Source organism: Camelus ferus, chromosome 22, assembly GCF_009834535.1.
Source record: "Camelus ferus isolate YT-003-E chromosome 22, BCGSAC_Cfer_1.0, whole genome shotgun sequence".
Lineage (NCBI taxonomy): Eukaryota > Metazoa > Chordata > Mammalia > Artiodactyla > Camelidae > Camelus > Camelus ferus.
In genome coordinates, this window is record NC_045717.1 from 11,556,775 (window position 1) to 11,569,112 (window position 12,338).

At 36.3% G+C, this 12,338-nt stretch overlaps 1 long non-coding RNA gene across 1 annotated transcript in view; it reads right to left on the reverse strand.

The window, feature by feature from the left end:
• The window catches only part of LOC116659001, a 1,275,737-nt gene that overhangs the window by 848,983 nt on the left and 414,416 nt on the right, over window positions 1-12,338 (reverse strand). Inside the window, exon 5 of the long non-coding RNA XR_004314259.1 lies at window positions 7,979-8,073. This is a non-coding gene — a long non-coding RNA (uncharacterized LOC116659001). The remainder of the gene's footprint in view (window positions 1-7,978; window positions 8,074-12,338) is intronic.

A 12,338-nucleotide genomic window follows, 5' to 3' on the forward strand; every position in this document is an offset into this window, starting at 1 on the left:
CACTTCAGAATAAAAGGAATACAATGAGACTGGACTAGCCATACGAGAAATCAAGATAATTATAAAGCTATCATCATTAAGAGAGTGCGATCATGCTATTATTGGGACTTAAGAGAATTCTTAGGAACTGATATTTCAGTATTTTGAATTCACTTTACATTCCAGGTGGTATTGTATATCACTAAGGAAAGAGAACCTATTCAGTAAGTAGTATAGGAACTCTTGTGTATATGTATTGGGGAAAAAAAATCAGATCCAATCTTCCTATTTCTGCAGAGAAATCAACCCTAGATAAACAAAAATTCTAAATGTTAAAAGTCAAAACTGTAAAACTTAACCAAGAAAATGAAGAGTGTATTTATGACATCAGAGAAAGAAAGGAGTTCTCAAAGCCCACAAAACACCATAAAAATAGATATAAAGCAATCATGGTAAAACAACAGCACAAGACAACACAAAAAGAGTACAGCAACAAACCACGTATTCCTCAAAATGTTCCTTAATCGAAAAGAAGGAAAGCTATAAATGTCGGCATATATTTGCAAAGTGTAACTGAAGAGCTATTTGTATTCAAAAAAACAAATTTCAAAATCAGCAAGAAAACATTCAGCAAGTCAATTTTTTTTAAGTAAACAAGACAGATTTTTTTAAAAGAGAGGAAAAAAATGACAAAAATTACTCTACTATAATAAAGAAAACAAAATTAAGATGAAAATAATGTCGCTGTTGTTTTCACGCTTAAATCGTTTGCTTATGCTCAGAAATCCAGAGATCACAAAAATTATCATCTAAATTTTATTATTATACTATTATTATAATATTTTAGCTTTATGTTTACCAATTCTTTTGCCTATTAGATTCATGAAATTTAAGAAATATGACAATATCAAGTACTGGTTCGGTTGCGGGTCAACACAAACTCTTAATATAAATACTGGAGATGGGAATAAAAATGGGTATCATCATTTTGAAAAATAACAGAACATTATTTTTAAAATTTAAAGAGACTCATAGTATAGGGCCCAGCAATCCCATTATAAAATTATATCAGTGCCCCCTATGCAGCTGACTCCCGATACAACTTATTCTGCAACATCACCTCCCTCTTTTCCTTCAAAAGCTTTAAGCACAAGTATCTTCTTCCTGCCTCTGCCGATGTGGTTCTTTATCTCTTCTTTGCTCTTATTTTTTTCTTTCCTTTTCTCCCCTTTCTCTATGCCCAGATCCTACATATACATTAAAGAAGTCTGAGGGAAGTATTCATTCATTCCTTATTTCATTTATTGAAAAAAAAATTCATTTAGGAGCCACCATGTGCCAAACAGTTAAAGCACCACAGTGGACTAGATAAACATGCCTTCTACCCTTGTGCCTCCTGCTTTTCAAAAGGTGACATGGTGCTGGGTGTGGAGACAGACAATAAACAAGCCAAGGAAGTAAATTCAGATCATTCTGAGGGAGGAAAGTAAACAGAGTGACTTGGCCTGATAAAAAATAATTAGAAGACAAATAATAAGTAGAAATCTATATTAAAAACAACATGTCCCAAGGAGGAGATTGTTAGCATTTCTTTCCTTAATGTACTGAACTTCATGTGTGTATGTATATACATAGATGTGCATGTGTGTATGTGCACATGTACACACACAAGTACACATGTTTGCACATATTTACCTCCTATTCATGACTCTAAGTTTCTGTACAGTACAGCCCATGTTTGAGTCATCACTTTATCATCAACAGTATCCAAGTACCTTACTATGGTACTAGCTCAACAAAGGATGCAGTCATCATTGGCTACATACCTTTCTCTTGTATTACTAAAGTTCTACTGCTCCAGGTGAGCTTGGCTGGACCACCTCTGCCTTCTCTATCATCCTCTTCCCTGCACAGAAGCCTGATTTCCCCTGGTCTTCTTCTATACTGACTGATATGGAGGATGTGGACATTTTTTCTTAAGGAATCTCCATGACGCCTACATAGAACTTGAGATTCTGAAGGCAGGTTATATATAAATCAAGATTGGGACCAGCAAATTCCAGGCAGAGGAAATACATAGAGATAACATCCTGTATCATTTATATTATTTTGTCAAACAACAGAAACAATTTAAAAATGCTGAATGTAAAAATAAGTGAAATGTTTCTTTGTAATGACAATCTTTGGTTCTAAGTAATTCTCCGAATTTCCAATCATTTACACAGGAAATATTCTTATATTTTTGAACCAAGAGTGTGTTTTCTATAAGAGTGTTAAGCTATTGTTGCATGGTAGTAAAACTGCTTTTCAGAAAGTTGATCCTAATATACACACACACCAGGTGTCAATGAGCCTGCCTATGTTCTCCCAAAGCATACAGGGAGGATTTCCACTTTTAAAACTTCTTCTGGGCTGGAAAAAAATAAAATAAAAACAAAAAAGGGCCATTTTATGTTTTTTTTTTTAATTTCCTTTCCCTTATATTATGACTGAAGTTGAATGAGTTTCATATGCTTACTATTCTTTTGTAGTTCTTATACTTTGAAATCTCTTTACCATTGCTGACCATTAAAATCAAAAGATTTTAGTGTTTTTAAAGTTCTGTACCTTGAACTTCTGTATTTTGGAAAAGTATTTCCCCAGTTTGGTATTTATCATTTTAATTTTGCTAATAATGACTTTTGATGTATAAACGTTTGTAAACTTTAATCCAAGTATGTTGATCTTACCCTTGGTGATCGCCTTGGTGATTTCATACTTTAAAAGTTTGTTTATGCTTAGAAGTCCATAGATCACAAAAAGTAATTATCCAAATTGTCATTTTATTCTTATAAGATTGAGCTTTACATTAACTCTGAATTGACTTTCCATTAATTTATGATTTTAGCTTCTATGTTTCCTTGTTGAATTTATTTTGGTATATGATGAGAAATGAGACTCTAAATTGTTGTCCCTTTCTAAAGATAGCCAATATTTTTAACTCTATTTATTAAGTAATCCTTCTTTTGTAAATGGTTTGTGATCTTTTCTTAATTCTACTCATACTGAATGCATATACATGCACCCACAAATATATGTCTCTGTGTTTTCTATTTATTCTCATGTATCTGTTGAGATATTCTTGTGTGCCAGTGCTTTCATGTGTTGTGTCTTTATAATATGTTCTAATATTTATAACATGTTTCAATATATTTAAAATGTATTTTAAAGCATGTTTAGAGCCACCTAGGTTACATTTCTCTTTTATGCCACGTTGGTTATTTTTTAGTGGCTGATTATGAAGAAAGTTGGCATTTTAGATAACTTTGTCTTTTTTTTTTTTTTCACTTCTCTCCACAACTAAGTCACCTATTTATTTAATTATCATCATGAGGGATTACAAGCATTTTTAAAAGCCCTGAGACACATTTTAAAATAATAATTAACTCATTATAAAATAACTGAAATATAGCCTGAAAAATAAATCTTTACCAAAGAATCACTAAATTAAACTTCACTCTTCTCTAAATTCTACAACAATTTAATGTGTGACTTATGGATCTATGCCCATAAACAGGTGACTTGCAGCCTATGGTAAGTCTAGTAGTACCCTGGCATTCATGCCTAGAATGTTTTGAAAGCCACTGATTCACCAAGCTGCAACATTTTCCCAACATAATAACTGTCTATAGGTGTGAAGGGAGGATTAAAGAGAATCAAATATCCATTAAATAATATGGGGCCACAATTCTGGGAAAAGAGTCATTGCTTCACATTTAGACAATTCCTAGGAACAGGAGAGCATCAAGGGGGAAGAGGCATGGGCGGGGAATGAAACTGAGGAAAGAGAACCAGGAAAGACAGGAAAATGACAGGTGAGCAGACGTGAACTGCAGAGGTGGGCATCTGAAAGCAACTGATGAGGTGTCACCCCCAATGCTATCTGTGTCTTTCACAACTCCATCCAAGGAGGAGAAGAGAATTAGAAAACCAAGCTCAGGACCTTGTTACGTAGCTGTTTTATTCTAACAAGGTGTGCTTCATTTAAATATAATGCTGTTTGCTCTGTGCAAAACCGAAACTGATACATTTGTAAAGGTTTCTTTGTACTGTTTCTAATCTATAATTTAACAGATTTGTTCCACCAGAACAAACATTTGCTGAATGTCATGGAAATGGTTTTGAAAAGTATAATGTCAGCAAGATCGCCTCGGAACACAACAGTTGAAAAAGGCAGCACCTGTATGCAGAAATACACAGACCCGCCCACAAAATGGGCAACGTCTCAGAGACAGCGCCGCAGCCACGCTGGTATTCTTTCAGACACTTTCCTTTTTTTTTTTTTTTTCCTGTCCTTAAGACATGCCCTCAAACTCTCCTCATATTCTGCACAAGCAAGGGGCATTAATCACCCAAGTCTACATGCCCATTTGTCCAGAATTGTTGCCTATGAGCCATTCTTTGAATAAGTTATACTCCTGTACCTTTCTGATCAATAAGATGAACGATAAAGGCAAAAGCTTGTGGTTTACAGCTTCGTAGAAGTTGCCATCTCCTCTGAGTAGTTAAAATAAATAATTCCTTTAGTGCTAGTCATTGCCTCCTGCAAGCGATATCTGTGTGTGTGTGCGTGACAGCAAGATGTACTGTGTCTTCTTACCTTTGATGTTTGGTCTTGTTTGGGCGCTGCTCTTTTGACAAGCTTTCAAAAGCCCCCTACTATGAATGTTGAATTAAGTACCCTTATGAATATGCATGAACATAAACCTCATATACTCATTTTGGTGGCTACTCACTGTGCTGGGTTGCCCTGGAAGCCATTCCAAATGGTTTTGATTTTGCGTCTGAGATTCCTAATGGTGGTAATTATCTGCTGCAGCCATGCAGTACCAAATATGATGCGTGTTAGAGATACTTTAAAAAATAATAATAAAAACGACTGAAGATGCTAATTCCCACATTTTAGTTCCTACAGGGCAATTAGCCTCAAGTAATGATGTTTATATTTATATGCAAATGTTTCAGGAAAAATGAATCTTAACAGAGACTTCATATCAATACCATTGGGAGACAAGAGAATTCCATCTGTCTGTAGAAAATGCCTGCCATTAGCTCTACATGTAGCCTATTTCTGTAATAGAAACTATTTAATCTTAAGTAATTCATTCTTCATTTTGTGTTATTTTCCCTTCCTTCTGTTCTTTTATTAAGACTCTTAACTAATGTACAGTATGTGTTGCCCCTCAGGGCTGACACAAAGGTGCCCGGCCACATTTTCTTCTGAGCATCGTCTGTCGTTTGAATTATTACCTCACATCCTAGCCATTCCTCATTTTGGGATAATAATTGAGGAACCAAAGCAGGCTTCTTGAGGAACACTTACTTGTTAATATCCTCTGTTTTAGGGATTGCTACAACATGAAAAGATGGAAATACAATGAAGAAGCAAAGTTCTGCATTATAGCTGGAGATTTTGACTAGCTCCTGGCTTGTCCATGTGGCAAGTGAAACTTATAGACTTTCCACGAACTCCCTGCTTAATTGGAGTTAGGAAGCAAGCTCAGTCTAGAGCCAGCTTCATAAGGCAACACGCTTTCTACTCCAAGACAATCTCTTAATACACAGGATCTTCTAATAACGGATCATTTTTTCCTGTTCTCCCTTTGTTTCCACCAGACATTTTAAACCATCAATCGGTAATTCAGTTACTGAGCTAAAGTCACTGGATAGACTGCTTGCTTAGCTTAGGTATGTTTTTCTGCCGAGGAATAAAGTGATACCCATTATTTCATTTAGGAAGTATTATTGGTCACATGTTTTAAAGACCAGTCAGGAAGAGTTTTGTTTTAGGTATCAGAAACAGAGTCTCTAAATCCACGACTACAGAGAACATAATTGTTAACCAAGTCGAGAACTCTAGAGGTCTACCCAATATTGTAAAAGCACTTAAGATTTCAAATTTTGTTTAGAATAATGACAAGAGAAAAAAATGCAAAGAGCAGTATCACAAGAAAACTGTGTCATATTTAGAGCACATTTATAGTAGAAATTTCTCTAAGAATAGTAACTTGTAAAGGCACGGTTAGAATTTGGTAAATCTACTAAACCAAGTTCAGGTGTATGTTAAGTACCCACAACTTTCTACAGTAAAAGGTGCACCCATTTGACATCTGTGTATACATTTTCCCCCTTTAACCTAGGGTAAACAAGTAAGGAAGCCACCCCAGAATTTCTAAACAAGAACTAAAATGACACAAATGAACAAAATATTTCAAAACACAGAAGCTCATTGTCACTCACAGTCAAAATCTGGAATGAAGGAGTCTGGGAAAGGGCGAAATTCAGCATCCTGCCAGTGGAAAATCTCATTAGAATCTCTTGAGATTTATCTGTCACTCTGACAGGATAATTTGATTTTAAATTCCATCACCGCTAGCCCTAATTTTTAAAATTAGATTGCAAAAAAAAAAAAGTGACTTCTTTTTCTCCCATATAATGAATAATAGGATACTATGAATCAAAATCAAGGTTGCCATTAATCAGAAATTACAGGGAAAAGATCTGAAAAATTTTAGGGTTTGAGGGAAGCAGAAAAGGTTCCCTCCCTCACTCTCCCACCCCTCGTGGAACCAGACTAAAGATCAGTTAAAAGAGATTCTTTATGAAGTTTAATTCAGAGCATCAGAAGTTTCTTATCAGTGTAGAATTTCAAGACTTTCCTAAGCCGTCTGGTTTCCTTCAATAGAGCAACACTTACTCAGCCCCACGCTGAGCCCATTTAGTGCAGTATTATCATAATTCATTTCTCAATGAGAGTTTTTCAGGCTGCAGACAAAACATGGTAAAATGTCATAAACACAGCCTTACTTTCAGGTGTTACAGTCGGTACCTACAGCCATATAAATCTTATAAAAATCCAATCTCTTCTCTTCCCTCTTTTTCAATAAAGGGGCAAATAAACAATTTAATGCCAGTGATGGATGCAAGTAATGCCACTTTCAGAAGCTGATCTACTTGAAGATCACTGCCTGCTTTTCCAGCTGTATTTCTGTAAAGCACCTTGGAATCCAGGTTTTCTCAGGCCCACAGTGATAATCAAACTTCCATCTTGACCAAAATGGAACAGAATGCCATATCTTGAGAATTGCTTTTTTTTTTTTTTTTACATTTTCAGATAACACACTTTATACACTTTCCAAATATTAACATTTCTAAAGAATGAAGACTTAATGTCAACCTGCTAGTTAGGGAATCGGGTTCGTGAAAAGTGAGCAGAAGTTTTTCATACAAAGTAAGAGAAGTCGGAGGTGACTCTCTTACAGCCTCTTCATAATTTAGCAGAACCAGCTCTGATTGGCTCACCTTCCAACAGAGTTCTCCCTGGTAACACACACTTTCTCTTTAGGGAGCTGTGTTTCTCATGCCCGGGACCTGTCACTCTTTTAAGTCCCATTTCCAAGTTCCTCCCTGCCACATGTCTGCTTCTAGGTAAACGAATTAAGAGACAAACTATCTTCTGTCACTTATTAAAACATCACTGTGCCTCCCTAGGAAACAGACCATGTAAGAAACAGCCTCTCCCTTAATTGAAACTTAGAACCAAATGCTTCATACAATTTAGTATTTTTACATTTTGAGACATCCTGGTTCTACTTTCTGAGACATCAAAATACTAAAAAAAATTAGCACATTCACATTTTTCAAACGGGATCACACTTTCTACTTGGTAACACAGGCAGATAAAGTCCTTTGATAAAGTTTTTTAATATTTAATATGTATGTGCATTCATAGCATTCATTTCTATATATACATATGTATATATGCACGTGCATATGTGTCTGTATTGTATCTCAAATCTCAGAGTCACTAGCTCCACCACTGAACTGTGAATTCAGGAAATTTGAATCAGAAACGTGAATTCACTTTACTCCCATTTATCAAGGAAACTCCAACAGTAATTATTTTAAATGATAGCTTTGTATATTGTTCAGATTTTAGAAGCTTAAGGAAAGCACTTACCTTACAAAGGTGAGATTTCTCTCCCATACGTGTGATCTCTCAGGACACCTTCCTGATTCTTCCTAAGTGGTGTGGCTTTAATAGCAGCTTCCCACCTGTTGCAAAATTAGAATTGGGATTTTTTTTTAATACAGAAAAATAACCACTTTGTTCAAGTTTTATATTCGTGTAATCAATAAACTTGTAAAAAATGTCAATACATACACACAGGATTTGGGGTGTTAAATCATCCACCATGAACTTATATTTTTTTCTGGACAACTTTCTAGAAAATACGGCAACTGTCATACATAATAAAACACAAATGATGGAAAAGTGATATGAAAAAATTGCATTGAGATAGATACTCTTAAGGGCCCTCATCAGAGATGTTCAGCTCTTGTTTTCAGGAAAAAACTCCTCAAAGATTTCACCTTCACCCTGAACGTAGCTGTGACAAGCCGGTCAAGGTCCACCGAATCCAATTAGAGCAGTTTTCTGGGAAAGGAATTGTGATTCTTGACAATATTAGGGCAAAATACTGCAAGCTGTTTTAACTTCAAGGAGGGCAGTGGTAGCTACACTCATCTTTAGTCTGTGGCTTAAAACTGTGTCGGCAAGCCGTGGCAGAAACAGAGTATTTGTCAAGCTTTACTGGATCCAGCCATTGGTTGTTCTGCCCTGGAAGGCTGTCGTTTGTTTATATTCTGTTGCATAAAATCAGGAGAATGTTTAGGGGCTAGAAAAATTGACAGCAGTGGACAGAGAAGTCAATGTTGTCTGTCCTAAGTGAATAGAGGGCTGATGTTCTGTGAATCTTATAGGAAAGGACTCACAAGATTTACCAGGTCCTGAGAGTTACCAGTTCTTCACTCTGTCAGCTCTTCAATAACCCCTGACAAATCCATCTCCTGAAAGTCTCCTTGTGTGTCCGTCCTATTACACATCTCCTGCCATTTCCCCCATTATCTGACTGTGCACCACGGCAAAATCCTTCTGAGTAGTCACCGTTACCCAGTTCACTCTGCACTCGGTCAGAAGCTTCTTCCTCAAACACACATATGAACGTGCCGACCTGTGACTTATTTCACACCCATAGTTCTTATTCTGAGACCCTCAAGGAAAAATAAATTATCCTTCATGATCTGACTTTTGCCTCTTTTGAAGATTCATCTTTTGAATGCCTCTACCCTTTCCCAGTTTATTTTGAGCTCCAGCAATACCAAGTTTTATGGCGTCTACAAACTCATACTGCAACGACGGTTCGTTCTGCCTATTAAACCACCTAGAAAAGTTCCATTTGTTCTTCTAAGACCTGCTTTGAGATGTTACCTTCTCATACACCTTCCCCTGCTTTGCCTCCTGACAGCGTAAGCACCCTTTCCTCCAAGATGCCTCTATAGCTGGTGCTTAGCGTACTCGTCTGGTTACACGTCTAGAGTGTCCCCTTGAACGTGAGTCTTTTGGTCTAAGTCCCGTATATCATTCATCTTCAGTTCTGAAGTGCTGAGCACAGTGCCTGATCTATCAAGGAAATGCATCTCGAATTGAGTCCAAAGACCTTTTCTTTTTCCTTTTTCATATATTAATGAAGATAAAAAGGTCTCAAGTCAATACTGAGCATCCCCAGTGCTTAAAGATCTTTTGAACTCTAATTCAAATGGAGGGTAGTAGATGGCTGATGAGAACCTAGTGTTTTGATTCTGCAATTACACCCAGTATGTTTCCAGGTGATGGATTCTATTGCCTTACCTTCATCATACTGGAGTCCCCCCTAAAATGCTCAGATTAATCTCCAAAGAGAGATTTGTGTTCTCTAAAATGCCTTAAAAAAGTTATTGGAGTATAGTCCTCAGTTTTACCTGAATTCCTGCCATTCAACAGATAATTTGTCAAGGATGCACACGGCCTAATGGACTATGATTAACTGACTGCCATGGATGATACTTTTAGCAATTCCTGGGGCATTGAAGGAAAAAGGAGAAAGAAAAGGAAGCGAGAAAAAAAGACTGCTTTATTCCTGAACATCCAACGGCCACCCATCTGTACGTAGGTAAGCTCAATGAATACATTTCGTTCTCCCTGGATTTAATCTCCACAGGTACTGCTGGATAGATATTTGTTCCCATCAGGTTAATATTTTCACAGCTAATATTTGGTAAATAAAATCAATGCAACATCTGTGCTGGGTTTTGTTTGTCCTCGTTGAAGGAGGCCGGATGGGATGGAGTGAATCACATAATTACACCAGTCCCTTCGCCTGCTCTCCCATGCTGGACATGAAGCTGTAGTATCAATATAAACCGCGTCTGATCAACATGCAGGAGGAATGCAAAGGCACTCGCAGGTTTTTCTAATGCTCTTTTCTACCTTTCGAAATTGAGTGGCTTCCTCTAATCCTCCTGGAACTTCACACCTCACACCCCTTCAAAGCCCAGTGCTCACACGTGGTAGCATCAGAGGAGAGATTATTAAAGACCCCCATCGGAACTGTGGCCTATTCATTTTCTGTGTAAACCGTGGGGTTCCTGTGCAGACAGGGATGTGCCAACACAAACCCAGACAGCTGCTGCACTAAAGCTGCTCCGAGTGCAGGTGGGGAAACAGCTTGTGATATTAACAAGACTAGATCCTTCTCGTGGCTTTCTATAGCCTTTATTTAAAATACAGAAAAATGCTTTCAAAGACTTATTTATAACTGTATCAAGCACAGATTGCACCAACATTATGCTGCAATGAGCACAAGTGTTATTCATACTGATATTAAGTATTTTTCTTTTTGGAAATAGCCAAAAAGAAAAAAAGAATGTTTCCTGGGGATGATTTCACATAGGAGCTACTAAAACCCTATCAGCAAAGCTAACGTGGGTGAAAATAGCTCTTGCAAAATTTCTTAAAAATCATGAAAACAAATAAACAAAAAGATTCGGTGTAAACAGTGAAATTGAGACATAAGAAACAAAAAGTTTTAGACAAAGGTTTTACAGATACCACAGCTGTCACATGCTTTTTTTTTTTCTCCTTCATATAAAGATCATAATTAAATTAAATGAAATATTCCACATCACTATATACATATATTTTAACTTCTTTTTTTAACTCAAGTAACCCTTAGCAGAGTTCTTGATATTAAATATATTCATTTTTTCCCCTGAAGTTTTATTAATTTCCTACTGTGTGTCACAGTTAAGTATTAGGACCCACATAAAAATGTCCAAGCTATGTCATTGGCTTTAAGGAACACACACCTCTTTGGGAAAACACAAACGTTCATTAAGTGTCAATGAGAATTAAAAGTGGCAATAATAATAGTTATGGGCCAAAAAATGCAGACTTAGCCATGTAATAGGTATGTAATTTTCAGAAGTTTACTTAAAGTCTCTGGCCTCAGTTTACTTATCTTTAAAATGAAGATCAAAATACAGTCTATCTTAAGGGCTTTCCTGAGAAATAAAGGAGCACTTAAAAATGATCAGCCATATAGTAAACACTCAGGAAATAGGAGTTGTTATGATCCTATAGTAATTTATATAAGTTGGGGTTATCTGGGAAAGACACTGACTATGGAACTACACAGAATAAAATGATTTTTTTGCACTCAGAGCACTGGAAATATTTGATGTAATAATAAGGAGAGAGAAGACATCTCAGGTCGAGGGACAATATTGAGCAAAGTTATGAAACTATGAATAAGCAAAAGATGTGTTTTATAAAGTGACAGAGTCATAGGAGATATATTTGAAAGGGAGGAATGAATATATAGAAAATCTGGATGCTACACTGGTAAATGGTTATCAAAGAGAGACATAAATGGATAGAATGAAGGACAAAATTCAGAAGACTTCCTCTAGCATTTTTACTCAATATTTTCACCCTTGAGTCATTTTCAGATTATTTTTTTTTAAGTTTCAAATTTCTGCTGAAGTTATGATTTTATTTGACTTTCCAGTGATATTCACTCCCAGCTCAAAACTGTAAGTTGCCCACCTTGCTCCACTGTATGCACACATTCACATTGCTGTAAGTCAGGTGAATTTCCATAATATTCCCATTTTCCTACAACTTGCCCTTTATTCCTTTTTCTTAAAAAATGCATTTTAAATTTTGGTCATTCCAAGCATCTCAAATGTCTATGTTAGCATAATCGTACACACGCACACATACCCTCTCTCTCTCTCAGGTTTAACTTCGAAGGGAACTTTGATTTACTGTTGGGTATTTACTGGTTTTACAGTCTTGGGCAACCATTTATTCGCTTTGAGTGTCAGTTTTCTCAGTTACAGAAAAACTAGAAATAATGCCTGCTTTATCAGCAAGGGACAATGAAGGTAACAGGAAACAGACCAAAGCCATGAAGTTAGTATGAAATATGAAATAGATA